At 40.5% G+C, this 15934-nt stretch overlaps 1 protein-coding gene across 2 annotated transcripts in view; it reads right to left on the reverse strand.

Moving 5' to 3' along the window:
• The window catches only part of dpp6a (dipeptidyl-peptidase 6a), a 207807-nt gene that overhangs the window by 153557 nt on the left and 38316 nt on the right, over positions 1-15934 (reverse strand). The gene's annotated exons all lie outside the window — the stretch shown is intronic.

The following is a 15934-nucleotide window of genomic DNA, read 5'->3' on the forward strand; positions in this document are numbered from 1 at the left end:
AATCTGTTGGGCTGGCCATGGGAGAGACATCTGCCAGCACACACAGCTTCTTTACATCTCCATCACAGTGTGAGTGCGCATATCTTCTTAGAGTTCGCAGGTGGGCAAAGAGATGGAGAGAGAAAGAGAGACAGAGAGACAAGAAACAAAACCATCTGTCCTTGTCAAATAGGACAAAGGCATCAAAAATAAATCAAAGCGTCAACATTTATAGAGGTAGTTACATGATGTTCACCTGACTCAGGTTATTGAATATCGATCAAGTCTGCAATTTAACTTAAAATTAAAGTTTGTGTATTTGCAGGTCGCCATCTGAATGAGGTGTCTGCTGCCGTCCAACAATCTGCAGATCAATTTAATCAGTCCCCAAGATGGGCTGTAATAAAGTGACAGTGATATATTCCTGCCACGAATTGCACCTCGTAAATTAACCCCACCTGGCGGGAAGATTGGTCCTGGGCACGGCACAGAACCAATCTTTAAATGTATGTGGAATTTATAGCAACAGCGTGTTTTAGCCAAAGAGAGGAACTGGAACGACTATTTGTTCGCTACCCTGAGAAGCAGTGCGAGTCGGAGGAGAGATTGAACTCTGTGGATCACACACTTTTTGATAAAGAAAGTTTTGAAAGTTTTTCTTCATATTCAATTTGCTCGGTCAATATTGGTCAGACTACAAACTGTCGGGGGCGGCTTGATGTCGTGAAAAAAATCAGGGACAACAAACAGACTGTTGGACGGGTTAAAGCCTTAGTATACTCAAAATGGATTCAGAACTGAGATCCTGTATACCAAAAACTGTGAAAGTCAGTAGATTCATTTTGGTTAAGGTAATATAGGGTTTGCCATGGAGTTCATACAACCAAACTGTATTTAGCGTCAATAGATTTCACCCAATAATAGATTGAACCCAATTGTTTTTTTAACAAGTCACCTATTATACCTTTAAAAATCTGACAAACTGTATCACTGCTGTTTATCTAAAAATATCAGTCAATAACATTGGAGTTTGACAATTTATTTCCCGTCTTCAGAGCTCTGGATTCAACTTTTACACCAACTTCAGTCAACATTCAGACACATTGAGGGTTTAGCTCTGGTAAGAGCACGACACAAACAATAACTGAATCCTAGCTGCTCATGCCCCAGGCTGGACTCCAACCTTAAGCCCCACATTGCATGAGATCTCAGCTCTCTCTTCCCCATTATGCTCGTCTCTATCCACTTTCTTATTAATAGAGGCAAAAGAAACCCTTAACCCCTAAACCCTAACCCAAGTGCAACAACTCAAACTTTTTTTTAGATTGGACTAAGAGTGTTGCCTGTTACGTTTGTTTGTATGATTCATCATGTCAAGTCTAGACTTACAAAGTAAAATAGAACAAAAGTAATGGTGTTATTGTAGAGAGACTATAGAAGCAGTGTGTTCAGCCAGGAGGAGGTTGTAATGGCAGCAGAGTTTATGGACCATCTTGGATGATTGCCATCTGAAACAGGCATTAACATTTCTGTTTTAAATATAGCAGGACGACTTGACATACAACTTTTTAAGGTTTGGAGTCCATTTTCTTGGATATCATGTCTGTCTAACTCATTTGAAGAGTTTTTTTTTACTAGGAACCTAAAAAGAAAATGTTGTGAATGAATGTTTCTGACAAACTTACAGATGGCAGGTTTCTTCCAAAGAAAGAGCTTATTCTCTAATATCCACAAGAAGAGCATTATTCATACTTTTTTATGGTTGTGTGAAGGAACTAGCAGCACTTAGTTAATGTTGTAAAGGTAATAATGTGGTCTTGACAAAGACATTTGTGAAAAGGGACATTCTGCTGATTCGGGCTAACCCGATTCAATGTCTCGTTTTCAAAGCCACTGACAGGGATGAGGGTGCAAAAATCTCTGGTTTCATTGTTCAGCACCTTCAATATCCATTATCTACCAGACCACCTTCTCATGACTCTTTCCTTGGTAGATAAAAACTCCTAATTTACTCTTGAACGTCGACTCTGACTGAACATAATCGATGATTGCTTGCCATCACCAAGTAACTGGGAAAACAATCGAGCAATCTTGGTTTTATTTTAACAAAAGAAGCTCAATGGATTTCAGAGGAAATAGCACAATTTATCCTACAGAAGGACCGAGCTCTTCACTCATTAATTCATTCAAATCTGCAACCTTTGTATTTTTCTATTTAAGCTTGTGTTAATGAACACTTTATACAGATGTTTCACAATAGAAATGTTGGAATTTAAAAGGCAATGGAAGAAAGGAGATACCCTGAAATGCTGGAGGGCTTTAATGAGAAACTAATGAAGTGACTTGAAGAGGTGTTCAGCTGGCAGTAAAATCAGAAGCAACAGAAACCTGACTGTAGAGGCAGATTGGAAAACGGAGGCTTCTCACTGGAATATGATCCAAAACACAAAACAGGAGCAATAGGATTGAAACGCCTCCAATTAAAAAGCTTATGTTTCTATTCAGCTGAAGGTAGATAAAGGCAAAAGAATCTATAGTAAATACTGGCTATGCAGATATAAAACCTACTGTAAGATCTGAGCGACACTTCAGGAAATCATGTTGTAAAATCTCAGCAGGTCCATCTGGTGCATGCAGAGACCTGGCTCAGGTGCTGCTAGAGCATTTTTCACCTTGACGTCAGATGTGTCAGTCCACACTGAGCCGTGCTGCTGCTGCTGCTGCTGCCACAGGAAAGGCTTTTATCCCACATAGGGTCCTGAACTTGGATTTAAATTGCTTGTTTTTAATGGTTTAGAGACTCAACAGACCATATGATTAGTTGCATTCCAATCATGAAAGCTAAGTAACAAAATTAAGTTGCTCAATTGATTTTCCTGGTTGGATGATGTGTTTGGATATGCAGTTAAGATGCATGCAAACAATTCATGTGTCACCTTATCTTAGAGACATAAACATCAACTTTAACCTTTTTTAATCATTTCTGAAAGAGATTAACTCAAGCTGAAACATACTTTTTCTTATTTTTAACGTAGTAATTTATAGTTTACAAAAAAATATAAAATTAAAGGCTTTATATGCAATTTTTTACACTTAAATGTAATAGAAATCAAGTATATACTCTGAAAATAACTCTGTGAGTCATGACTGTCTACAATGGGTGTAACACCCGAGTCCCACTGTCTGTGATGTTTTCAGAGTTTTCAGAGTCCTATCTTCACTTTGTTTACATCGCCGGGACGGCCGGCCAGCTGACTCCTCCCCTCGCATATAAAAGTTGTTTAATTGAGGGACTAGAGAAAAGAAGAATAACATACTGTACTCACTGCTTAACTGTGTTTCTAGATCACGCTCATTTCAGGTAAATTTACATGCAGTGTGAAGATACCAGCATAATAAAGATCGCTAGCATTAGCATGCTAACACAACAATGCAGCGTGAGTTGTTTTGATTTCATGTTGGTGCTCAAGGGCGACATCTGCTGGATCAAAAAAAATCACACACAAAGCCTTTAAAGGAACAATGTTTGAAAATGGCGTACTAAAAGTAAGTTTTATGAAGTTTGAGGATGTTTTCTGCAATGGACTGTGATTTCTGGATTTCTCCAGTTTTAAATCCAACAAATCATGAAGATTTATATAAACATTTATATATTACGGCTTCCTTTCATTTTAAAGCAGTAATTAAAGAAAGCACTGACTGCATTTCCCATTATATAACTTATTTTTTACTGTCTTTATTTTCCTCTCTTATTTGTATTATATTATAACGCCTTAATTTGTGTATTATCACTATTTCTGTATTTATTTTAATGCTTCTGTTATAATCCCAAAAGTCCAGCCAGGGAAAGGGGTTGAAATTTCGCCACAACTAGCAACCTGTACACACGGTATCTATCTACTTTGTATTTCACATATAAAGCAATGTTCATTTCATTTGTTACATTTAACAAAAAAGAAAACATATGTCATTATTTTTGTTGTTGTTTGAGAAGTAAAGTTCACAATATATAGAAAGCCTGAGGATTAATAATGTAGGCAGTGGAGTGACAAATCTGAGCTCAGTGTTGCATTCACGGTAGACAGAGTATCAAACAGGAGCCTGATATTGTGTCTGGGCTGTTAGCTAATACCTGGATAAGGACACGGTCCTCCACCTCAACCCCTTTAAACCCATTTATTCCATTATTGAGCCCTGACTTTTCAATTCCCCCTGATCTCAAGAAAAGAGTGAAGAGACAAAATGAAAAAAAAAGTCCCTGAGGTCTGAAGAAGCACTGAAGGCAATTCCAGCATGTTGTCTGTTGTCTGAAGCTGGATGGAGCCAAAGTGAGAGAGGTAACACCTGAAGGAACCGGGTTAAAATAAAAATCAGAATCAGACTTTGAATCCATGCAACAAGGGTAAGATGTAGTGAGGAAATACATGAGCATTTAGCCATTGTGACGCTTTGGATAAGGCAAAATCTCCAAGCTGGAAAATCTAATCCGAGCATCATTTGGGTAAAGAAAATGAAGCAAAACACATGACTCAAAATGACAAATAACCATGATGTAACACAAATCCATTTCAGAATAGCTTTCCATTTTTTTGATTAGCAAGCAGTTGAGCATTTTGCTAATTTAATCTGGCTCTGAATTGAATTTGTATTACAGTCAAAGTTAATAACTTGACATTCAGTGTACGACTCTGTGCTATTTAGATAAGTGATGGTCTTCTTTGAGCACCCACATGCTTCCATGCCAAATTGCCCCATTGCTCATAATAAAACCATGTGTCTAAGAGAGCGGCTGCTGTTATATATTATTGGAATTGTTATTAATAGAACTATGAGAATAAAACTCGGAGTCCATATGCAGAGATACAGTACAGCATGGAGGGATCTTTGGGGAGGATTTGAGGAGACAAAGGAAGTGTGTAATGGCATTAATGCAACGGCTTGTGAATAAAAGATGAAAGTTTTGACTTGGCTCCAAGTTCTTCCTCTCTCTTGTGGCTCATCTCAATTACTATGAAGGCGGTTTAGAGCAGAGCAGAGTCAGAAAAAAAAACACTCTAAAGACAAGACGATGTGGAACGCTAAAGGAAAAAAATATATTTTTTTAATACATGGAGGACAATGACTGACACTTCAGAAAGACATGAAACTCCCAAAACACATGGAAACATGACAATATGAGCTGGAGCTCAGCCTACATTTTCAGCTGTGCAGAGCATTAGAAGAAGGGCTCCAGTGTCATGAAGTACTTAAATCAATCATGACTGGTGATCAGTAGCATAAAAGCAGACACATGCTCTGAATAGTACAGATTCAAGATTTAAATGGAGCAAGAAATGAATCTGTCCTTCAATTTTGTGAAAATGTAAAACTTAGAATATTGTTGTTTGACAGTTTTCAACTTACAAAAAAAGTGTTGTCTCTATCTCCTGCCCAGGGACTACAGATGTAAATTAGTTTATACTTTGATACAGCTAATTGGCTGTACAATGTCCCTGTCAAAATAAACAAATAAATAAATAAATAAAACCGGGCAGTTGCTCAGTCAGTAGGAACTTGGGTCAGGAACCAGAGTAGTCGCTGGGTCAAGTCCTGGTGTGGATCAAATATGGAAGTTGGTCTGGTAGCTGAAGAGGTTCAAGGGCTGAGTGCCCTTGAACAAGGAACCAAACCCCCAACAGCTCCTCTGCACTCCTCTGTGTGTAGCAGCCTCACTCTGACATCTCTCCACTAATGCACGTCTACAGGTCCTTTGCTGGGTTTGTTGACAATGTACAGAAATTTACTCTTAATTTATCCCAATAAAAACAAGCACTGTGGTTCTTGCTGCATTCAAATGAAAAGAAATATGGATTCTGAACAAAAAAATGCTTATTATGTGCTGCGACCTCCTTGAACTACAAGTAAAACTGAACAACTTCAATTAAAAATATTTAGGAGTGTTGAAATGAACCGTTTCTATGTTGCATTGCCATGCAGACCTGGACAACTCTGCATGATCGACATACAGTATATAACTTGGGGTTGTTTTCATAAGGAAAATACACATGGCCTTGGTAAAGGCACTTTCAGTTCAATGGTCCACCAGTTTTGGTCAAGATGGGAGTATATCAACAATGGCTGAATTGATTGTGATAACATTTGGAGGATCCATTTATTGTCCTCAGAGGATCAGCCCTAAAGACTTGTGATCTTCTGACACTCTCTGGCACGACCATGTGGTCAGCATTTTAGTTTTGGAGAAAGATGTTTCAACATCTTTTGAATTATTGGTAAATTCCCAAAGGATACATGCTACACTCCGAGTTATAAAATTACAATATAAATATAAACGACCATATACGCCAACAACTGAGGTGTAGAATCCTTTCTGATTTCTGAAAGGTGAGAATAATCTCCACGCATCAGCTTCACTTTGTCAAAGTAAACCTCTGGTGTCAAATTAATCTCCTGTTAAACAACATAAAGCTCAGCAGTGACAAACTATTCATTTAATGAGAGGTCTGCCAAGAGAGATTAACTAAACTCAATACTGCACTCAACCAAACAATCTGTCTTGTACAGAGTGGATGACGGACGACGCTCCCTTTGACTAATTGCCTTTAAAGCTGACTTGTGCTTGACGTGAAAGGGCAAAGTGATTCACTGACACCAACAAACAAGTCAACTGCTCACTCAGCCGAGGAGGGGGTGTTTTTAACCAAAAAATGCTGAGACATTAATCTGATGCACCTCGCCCATTAGCCTCCGCTTGTCAGAAGTGAAATTGGGGAGCGAAAAAACCCACTTCACAGGCATATCGTTAATTTCATGCCATGCACAAGAGGGACGAGGGTGGGCAGGGAGTAAACGCTTCAGGTCGAGGACTTTACAGCACTCATAAATACTCCCCTATTAGTTTTGGAATTTAATATCGCCTCTTTACAGCCTCGATGGACTTTGAAAGGGAGGGATGAGTCCAAGGTCAGAAGCACTCTCCGCTCTGACCATTGATCCGAACACCAGGTCAATTCGGCAACCAATGATTCATGACAGCCTCAGCCAATCAGGAAGTACAGGCAGGGGAGGCCAATATGGTGACAGATGTAGGAGCATGTGCACTAGTTTAATAATGTAAAGCTGCTCATACAGGGACTCAAGGTAAACGACAGCAGGAGCAGGAGGGGGAAATGTAATTTACCCACAGCAATGTCAGACACGACGTGCTGATGCGGTTTCCTGCATCTGCTCTCAGATCAGCCGCACGCCGGACAGATAAATGGATTTCATCCAAATATGAAGAGGATTAAAAACAAGAAAAAGAGAAGTTTCTTCTTGAGTGGAAGACGTCAGCAGGAGTTCATAAGGTCACTTTCAGCTGACATTAACTTACCAACATTTACTGTTATACACTGACAGTTATACTCTCTGCAGACATGGCTGTTTGTGTCTTACATCTTTATTTTAACAAGGCTTTATCTCGTATTTTCTTGTTTTTTTAACACTAACATCATCTCCTCATGAACCAAAACAGCCCTTAAAAGCATAACGTTAGAGCACAATTTATGGTTTTAAGCAGTGTTTTATAATAATACTTAAAAAAAAGTGAACAAAAAAAACATGAATGTAACATCTTTATTTTTTCTCACTTGATTTCTTCATAACTTTTTTTTTGTAAACAAAATCTGTTTGATGGAAGTGTTTTTTTATTATCATTTTTTGTAGACTTAATTTGACGTTTAGATTTTTACTTTATTTCATTTTAACCAAGCTGCTGCGCAATTTGCAAAGAAAGCCATACATTGCAATGAATAAACTCAACAGAAACATTTCCAACACCATCATATGTAAAGCATTATAAACCACAAATGTTTAATGCAGAGTTCAATTAAATTATAATTTTTTGGGAAGGTGTACAGGAAAATAACAGTAAATGCAGCATGCTTCTTCTGCAGAATTATACAAGCTCATATCAAATAATGTGACCATATTCTGGACAAATCCAATGGCTGTCTCTTCGCCTTCAAAATTCCTTTAGCTTCTTTAAAATCTGCAAAGTTTCAGATTTATTCTCCTACAACATATTCAGTGCAAAAGCAAAAAAAAACAAAAAACAAAACCTTTCCCTTCTCTCCTTTCTTAAAGTCCAGACCTGAGCCTGGTCACCGTATTGCTGCCTGAAGCTATAATCTAATTTTGCTTCTGCCACCCTGTGACCACGACCTTATATCATAAAACCCGTGAAACCTTTCAGGGCATCTTCGGCCAACAGCAGCGCAATACTAATTCATCCTGCACTGAGAGCTACACATCCTGCAAATGAAAAATAAGATACCTGAGACACCTCTAACAGCAAGAGTAATAAGGCGTTTATTTTCCTGTTTTGTTCCACTTTCCCTCAAACAGTCTCATCTTATTCTGCTACTTATGTTTCCTGCCTGTATGAATAACAAATGGCACATTCAAAACATGTCTGTGAACAAAATTTAAGAGTAATACGGCTTTTCTAGCTGAGGATAATATTGGATCAAACTATTGTGCATCTTGCAACTTGTGTTTTTAATTAATTTTGATCCATTGAAAGACGGCACATATCATATAAAAGAACTCATTTCCTTCTAATCTCTGAAATGTTTTTGGCGCACTAGTAACCCTCTAAAAGTGCTCCAGACTCACTATTAGCAGATGTTTTTTTTTTGTGTGTGTGTTTTCAGGTGTACTTTCCCTTTAAAAAATTGTACCCGCTCCTCTCGTAACTGATTAGGTGTGTTTTAGAAAATTGGCTGCAAGTTAAACAATGTCAAAACTTCAGAGCAGAGGCCTCTGAGAATACAGAAAACGTTGGCATAGCATAACAAATGCTGTTCCGCCTTTGTGAGTTTGATCTTGAGGCTCGCTGGGGCGAAAAGATAAAGAGATATTGTGTGAGCAGCGAGCGCAGCGCACCGGCGAACCTCGGAGAACTCAACCACGGCACGGCTGACAGGTACAAGAGGAAAAAGAAGAGGGAGGAGGAGGAGGGTCGGAGGCACTGCCAGTCAACCGTCCCCTTGTTTCCCCCCCTTGTTGGCCCGGTCCGGATTCTCCCCCTTCCTGTGCTGATTGCATTCTCCCAAGTCTCTCCCCTGAGATTAGAAGAGGGTGGGATAGAGAGGGTACACAAACGCCTGCTACGCTGCGGTGGACAGAGCAGTAGCCCATCCCTCTATCTGTCCTCCTCCTCTGTGTGCACAGAGCCATGAGCACCGTGGGGATATCGAGACAGACATATCCCTCCAAGATGAAAGGGCCATTTCAGTCACACGGGGGCCCCCCCGAAGGTAAACGTGGTCGGAGTTAGCAAGCAGCTCCTCGTTTATTGTGGAGGCTCAAAGGCACCATAACACCGGGCAAAAGCAATAAAGGGCAACTGCTCTGTTCACACTTCTGACAAGCTATTTGTGGCTCCAGCAGGCCATAAAGACTTATGCTTATTTTGGTTTTGTTTGTGAAGCGCTCGCAAAGTTTGTCCCCGTAGAGGTTACTGTGGTTTCCCCTTCACAGAGTTTCAGTTGTAGACGTGAAGCCCCGTCGGTGCTCCCGCCTTATCTTTTATTATTTGTGCAGTGATTATGCAGGAGATAAAGCTGACAGTTTGAAATCTCTGTCTTTCCCTCTCTGGAGGTTTACATGACAGCTTTTACAGCTGCAGTGTTTTGTAGAGGCTAGAGTCATGCACGCTGTAAGCTGTAAGAAACAAGGCAAACATTTGCTGATTCCGACGTAGAGCACATCGTATGCTGCATCATTTAATCGATCTCTACTGCTTAGATGCAATCTTTTTTTTTGACTTTTCCACCTCTCCACCTCCTACAGGAACCAATGACTGAGGCGTTTTTTGTTTTGTATTTTTTAACATCATCCTGAATTCATCTACGGTGACACCAATAGGGAGTCCCTTCATTGGACTGCTTTCACATCAAGCTGTAGGATCACAGGTAGTGGTGCAAAGAGAAACCGATTTGAATCAGTAACTGATCTTAAAGTTAAGGATACGAGTGAATCAGTCCGCAGAGGCCTGGATGGGTTAAAACCATAAATGGTGAATGGACTTGAGCTTATATAGCGCTTTTCTGGTCTTCCGACTACTCACAGCGCTTTTACACTGCATGTCACACCCACACATTCACACCCTGATGGTAGTGATCACTATGTAGTATCATCCATGACCTTTTAGTTTAGGTTGTATGGGCTCCAGTAATGTAAAGAAATGAAAATACTCCATAAATGACATCTCAATAAGCAAGAAATAACGATGTAGGATTGGAAACTCATTTCTATGGCAGAGGTCAAAAGTTTGAACCTGCAGCCTTCTGGCGTTTGAATAGAAGTGAATAAACATGCAGCAGAAATATCAGAGTTTGCACACCATCCTTCACACCAGGTCTCACATTATCTCCAGAATATAAATGCAATATGAGCGAACAGCACCTTCCCGTAATGATAACTGAGAGGTGGCACAGTCAAACAACCTCCTCGTACAAACAGCACCTTCACACAGCGGACATATTCATTTGTATTCCTTTCTATGCAAAATGTCAACGACATATTTGTCTAGACGCCATTATCTCCGTCTGGATTCCACAGCAGAGCCGAACCAAGGCTGAGCATGGACGCCCATGGTTCAATGTTGATATATTTCCCAGAGGACACTGTGGATTTCTCCACTGCGAGAAAGAAAAAATCCTTTTCAGTGAACACATTTTGCTCAATTTCAGCATGAAGCAACACAGCCTCCAAAATCCATCTCCCCAGGCAGAGAATTTCAATGAGCACCTTAGTCACAGTGAAAGTACATGGAAATAAAAACTGCTTCTGTAATTATGTTGCCATTTAGATTGGAGGCCAATTAGTGAGCTGTGTACGAAAGTGAAGATTTTGTTGTAAAACGTCACTTCTTACACTGACAGATGCTTAGCAAAAAATAAATCCCCAAGCCAACAGTTTCTTGGTAAATAAGTTCCAATTAGGGACAACTTCTGCAACAACAACAAATATTCAGTTAGAAAAATCACCTTGCTTATAAGTTTAAATGTTTCATTTCACAGAATAGGAGTGGATTAAAAGATGGTGGTGGTGTGGGGTGGGGGGGGGGTGGGGTGGTTTGCATTCTATCATAATCAAGAAAAAAACATTTCGACAATACTGTTAAAAATTACAGACATGTGAAAGACTCAATTTGCATGGTATTCTGGGAAAAAAACATCTAGAATAAATACATTTTGCTCAAATGATGTTCTGTTGAGTTTGTGTGTATGGAAGTATTTTACTTATTAGTAATATTTAGCTTCTAGGACTGATCAATAATGTAAATTAGTCGAAAGCAGCTTTTTCTCCTGGCGAAAACACTAAGCAAAGTTCAGATTTTTGGATTGTTCTAAAGATCATCTTGCCATATCTTTCCTGTGGTGTGAGGAGTGTTAGGAGGGATTTAACTCCCCTAGAATACGCTTCTAAGAATGTTGTGGCCAAATCTGTCCATTAAGGACCATCGAGCACTCTGTGGATCTTTACAAAACAACCAAACCATAGCTAATTGGGATGTAAGCTGACTTTCCAAGGCAACCCCAGCAAATCACTTTGTGCTCATTTCCAGCTCGCCCTGTAACACGTACAGCCAGTGTTTACGCTGTCACTCAACTTCATCCAGAGCTTTTTCTTTTTTCTTTCTTCATGAATTCTAATTCAAAGCTGTCCAACAACTACAAGAATTCTACCTTCACTGCGTGTCTGTCTTCGTCTGTTTGTTTTACTCCAAAGTCGTATTTAAAAGCAAGAGATTTGAGAAAGATTTCGGTGTTTGGAGAGAGAGAGGACTCTGATTGTTGGTGAGTAGAATCTGTTTGTGCGTGGTGCGCTGTTTGGGTCAAATTCTTGCTCTCCACACAAAACAGTTAATCATCATTTGTCGTCATGTTCGGGGGTCTCTCGCGTTTTTCAACACCTGTTCAGACTTGAAAAATCTTACAGTGCGGACCAGGCGTATCCATGGAGACACATAACGATGAGTAGCAGATTAACATGAAAGCCAAGTCTGGAGCTAAAGAAGCACATTTCAGACTCAGCAGATATCTCATTTTATTTCTCATCTGATGTGGTTCTTTTTTAGTTGGAGCTTTTTAATAACTGGTATTAAAAATGTCTCCCCCCCCTCCCACCCGATGTACATCCATTGTCACCAGCACAGCTAATAATCCACCCATCTACGCCTTTTTAACTTTTCCTCCTTATTACTTCTGGTAAACTTTTTGAGAGGCAATTATCTCCCTCTTCTCTCATCCTCACACACACACACACACACACACACACAGACACACACACACACAGACACAGACACATGCAGACACACTCTTTCTTAAATTCCAGAGGCGAGCTTTGATCACCAGTACATTAGCTTTACATTAGAAACAATCATTAGGGGGACATCATCCCCGCGACCAATTTGCCTTCGGAAAATAGTGGAGCCAGAGTGTGCTTCAGCCCGCAGAGGACCAATGAGCCACAGCAAACCTGATTAGGCCTCACAGTAATGTATCGCCTCTCCTGGCCAAGGCTTTGGAGATGAAGGACTCGTCTTCATATTAAACGGGCTTGAAACTGTAGTGGACTCATTTTCAGGGGAAAAAAAAAAAAAAACCTCTTCGGGGGAGGTTTGCTCCTGCAGGGGAGCACGTGTCAAAAGATAAATGAGTTCCACATGTCGAGATAAACCCTCGGCAGGTCTGATATTCAAAGAGACACCGCTGAGGCTGAGGACCGTTTGGTTTAAGACATCACACTGTAACGAGTCAAACTTTTTTTTTTTTATACATCACTGCACCAAGAAACATGTTGAAAATCTTGCACCTCTTTTATCCTGCCTCGGCTGAGAAATAGAAGATGCTTCTTCATCCAGAGAGAGCTTTTACTTTGAAGGTTTCAGAACAAAAAGGGGATGAGCTGAAGTCACCACATCCCCCAAATCTCACCTGCTTCACGCCTCCAGTATTAAAATCGTATTTAATGAGCCATGACACCTTAGAAACAAAGTGTACCTCATGAAAGTCGATACAGAGCTTTGTGCTTAGCTGACACGCACGGTCCCAAGTCCACAACGAGTCCACCACTGCACTTTAAGTCAACCTAACGACTGGAGCTGAGGCGGGTTTTAAGCCTCTTGACGAGCCCACCTGTCAATCATGTCAGCTACGCGCCTAACTATGAATAACATAATCAAATCAAAACGGAGCTGTTTTATAAAACTACACCCCCTGACCCCTGTAACAGTGTGTGCCCATGATGACAATAACTTATCAGACCTACTTTGTTTTTTGTACCAGAATGTAAAATGTTAATTTCTGCTGTAAAACCTGCTTTTCTTGGCTGTGGTGTGTATGTAACATCTGAGACTCTCCAGCCCTCAAGCAGACACATGACAAACTGCAGGATTTTGCACTTCCGCATTGGCTTCATTTTTCAACACCGGAGGTTGCCGCTTGGTTGCTACGCACACGCACACACACACACACACACACACACACGCACAACAGTTGACATATCACCATTGTGCTCAGCTACAGCAGTCTACTGTCTGTGTGTATATTATAAACACACGTCCACCACACACACTGTGCTGCAGAGTCTCATACAGGAGCTCAGTGAAGCTGAGTTAACAGATTACAGAAGCTTCCTGGGCTCATTTGCTCAGTCCCCACTGATAGGGCAGATGCTCACTGGCAGGTATCCACCCCAGTACAGTACAGTATGATCCTCGTGGTTCAACTGTGTGTGATTCATTCATGCACGGCACTGTTAATACGCACCAAAAAAAGAACAAGTAGGGAGATTTACAGTAGCTCATTTAAGCATCTTTAAAGAGAAACTTAACAGCACTTATAAAACCTTGATTTTACAGTGTTGTAAATGTTTACTCCAGACGTCCTTGATACATGACGGGTGTGTTTATTTTAGATCCAAAAGAAAAGATTTCCAACCACACCCACCCTGGATGCTGTTTTCAGTCGAGTCTGTTTTGACTTAAGGAAATAACTGCATTTTGATAATGCTCTTAAGCAACTCTGCCGAGCTCTGGCCTTGCTTTTATCATGAGAATAAAAGCATCTCTGTGACTTTAATGTGTCCCCCGGTCCGTCTCCGTCTGTGTGATTATAAAGCGGAGCTGGCCTCAGCAGCGTTTTTTTGTCAGTCTGTATTGATTGTAAAGGAAATACCTGCAGTCTGACACGGCCAATTTGTCATGAACAGTATAGGCGCACACCCAATGCCACTTTACAGGTCCAATTCATCACAGCGTATTGACTCGCCTCGGCTTCCTCCTGGCCATCAGTTATAATCGGAGGTAAGAGGCATCAGTGCTCTGCTTGTGTTTATCAAAGATGGTATGAGAGCAATTTGTGCGTCTGGCTGTTGACTGATCTGTGTTTTAGAGAAAAAATTCAGTAAAGGCAAGAAAAAAAAAAAGGGGGGAAACAGTATAGTGCTTGTTTTGTTTTACACCCTAACGCACCTCCTTTAATCTACATTTACCTTTGGACACTTCCTCTTTCAAAGACATCTTTCTCAGTGCGCACTTCTCTTCTACAAACATGTGACATTTCTGTTTACAGTGAGAAAAATCGCCGGTGCAGATTGATAGATTTGGGCCATAATGATGCGGCTCTGACTCGGCTGCTGTCAGGTGAGCGCGTGTCTCAGCGCCCCCTGGAGCCTCTGAAAGGTCAGCGTGCCTCTTAATCAAACATCAGGCAGGCCATCCCCACTGTCAGCTGGACGCAGCCGCTCGGCCCCCTCGCTGAGCTTAAAGTTCACTCCCATCTGCTCCCCGGAAACTCTCCCGCAGAACAGACACAAAATGGCGGCTGTGATGATCTTGATGAAGCTGTCTGCATGGTGGAGTTTATCGCTTTTAATGTGTTGGCCTGATGATGAAGAGGCTTTATTTTGCATCCCTTGGGAAACATGAACCTGTTTAAATTGATCTAACCTAAAGAGGAAAAAGAGTTAAGATTCTGTCTTTTTCTCTTTTTGAACATGCTTACAAGTGATGACAACAAACGCATATAAGCAAAAATTCCACTTATATATAAAATAAATTACAAAGTTGGTTTAAGATAATTACCTGAAGTTCGTTTGAAGAAAATACAGCTATAGGCTAATCCTACTTGATAATCTCAGAAAATATTCATCTTTTATACGCTTGAAAAGAGTTTGTACTTAAAAATATTCTTTAAGTTTAAGTGTTTTAATGTTTTAGATTTGTAAATTCTGCTGCCACAGGAGCTCTCAATCAAAACAATAACATATTAAAACCTCAAGCGGTGATGAAGGGCCTTCGCACCCCTGTGCATGTCGGGGTGTTTCGCGACCGTGGGAGTGCAGCAGCAGCGGGTTCTGGCTAAGCACGCAGCAGGCCGCGCAGATCGATTTTTGTAAAAGTCGTAGTTCAAAAAGGCAGCGCTTTGACAACCAGAGGACATTCACATGCAGAGCGGTTCAGTCACAGTCATGATGAAGTGACGTTCTGGTGTTACGATTTAAAGAGAATGTTATGATGACTTTCAGATAAAAGAGTCCGAACAAATGCTTCTTCGTTTAAAAATTCTTATAAGATATGTGTTAAATGAAAAGACAAACAAAGAGGAATTCATTAGGACACATAACGTCTGATAACCACAGACACAATCGGCTACTCATGGTTACTCTTTAAACCGCAACACCGGCAAGGACTTTTCAGCGTTTGGAGATTCAAACAGTGTCCCGTGTTGCTGTATTAGGGTCTACAAATGCCCTAAAACTCACAGTTCATCTTAATATCTCTGATTCCCTTCAGATATCAGGTGATGTGAAGGTGTCGTTTTGAAGAGATGGAATATTAAAAAGCCCGTTCTGCAGTTCTATAATGTTTTCAATGGTGGCCCCGCCCCCTACTTTCCTAACCTCT

The sequence above is a fragment of the Labrus bergylta genome, chromosome 20 (assembly GCF_963930695.1).
Source record: "Labrus bergylta chromosome 20, fLabBer1.1, whole genome shotgun sequence".
Taxonomy (NCBI): Eukaryota; Metazoa; Chordata; class Actinopteri; order Labriformes; family Labridae; genus Labrus; species Labrus bergylta.